This window comes from Trachymyrmex septentrionalis, unplaced genomic scaffold (genome assembly GCF_001594115.1).
Source record: "Trachymyrmex septentrionalis isolate Tsep2-gDNA-1 unplaced genomic scaffold, Tsep1.0 scaffold30, whole genome shotgun sequence".
NCBI lineage: Eukaryota > Metazoa > Arthropoda > Insecta > Hymenoptera > Formicidae > Trachymyrmex > Trachymyrmex septentrionalis.
Window position 1 is genome coordinate 963,801 of NW_017305463.1, and position 1,138 is coordinate 964,938.

Here is a 1,138-nt window from a genome sequence, read left to right on the forward strand (position 1 = left end):
TTCACATCTTCTCGGCCCTCTGAGAACATTTTGTACCACCGATAAACGTTGCTTCGGTCCAAGGTAGCTTCACCATATGCCACAGTCAACATTCGGAATGCGTCCGCGCACTTAATTTTGTTTTTCACACAAAATTTGATACAGATTCTTTGATCCATTTTTTGGAATAGGCAAAAATCGAAGACGAGCCAAAACACGTGCAAGCAAAGCAGCTGTCAAAAATTAACTAAACATTCAAAATGGCCGAACTTGTCGGCATAAGTAAGAGACATGAGTACCAACATAACGCCACAAAAAATCGAAAATCAAATATACGTAACCCGCCGAAATTCAAAATTCGCGATACTTTTTGAACAGACCTCGTATAAATAATACGTGCCATAAGAATTAAATAAAAATAATAGGGACAGTACAATTTGTTACTTACTTTTTGAAAGTTACTATTATTCTTTAGGAGAGATTGAAATAGAAAAACTTTTAATAAAAATAAAAAAGGTATATCGTATTACTTAGTAAAAATAGTACCATTTGAATTATACTTTTTAATTTGATACACTACCACTTTTTAATTTGTAACAATGATTTTTTTTCAATAAAAATCATTTAGGTTTTATCATATTTAGGCTTTAGTCGGAAAATAGTTTTATTTGAATAAGCACACACTCTTAACGCCTTTTTTTCCTTTTTTTAAAAAAGGTAAGTTTGTGTACAATTTTTAAAAAATACAATGACACGAGCAAATGACAATCAGTAGTAATAATAATTAACGCCGATGGATCGAGACTGTTAAATTCAAATACATTAATTTATAATAAGAAATGCAATAAACTAAGGAAACAATTAACCAGTGTTATCATCGGATACCGAAATTTCGTAATTTATGATAATTTACAAAGTTGAGTTATAAGTCTTTAAAAGAGAGTGCGAGGTGCAACCATGCAAACAAGTTCGTTAGATACCGGATGGGTCTGTTGAATTCTAGTAGGGATGTTCAAATGTTCACATGTCCGAAAAAAATGAATTACAGTAATATTATGGTAACATGTCACACAATTTTTTTTGTATTACTATAGATAATATATTATATAATATTATATTATATGTATATATTGTGTGTGTGTATATATATATATATATA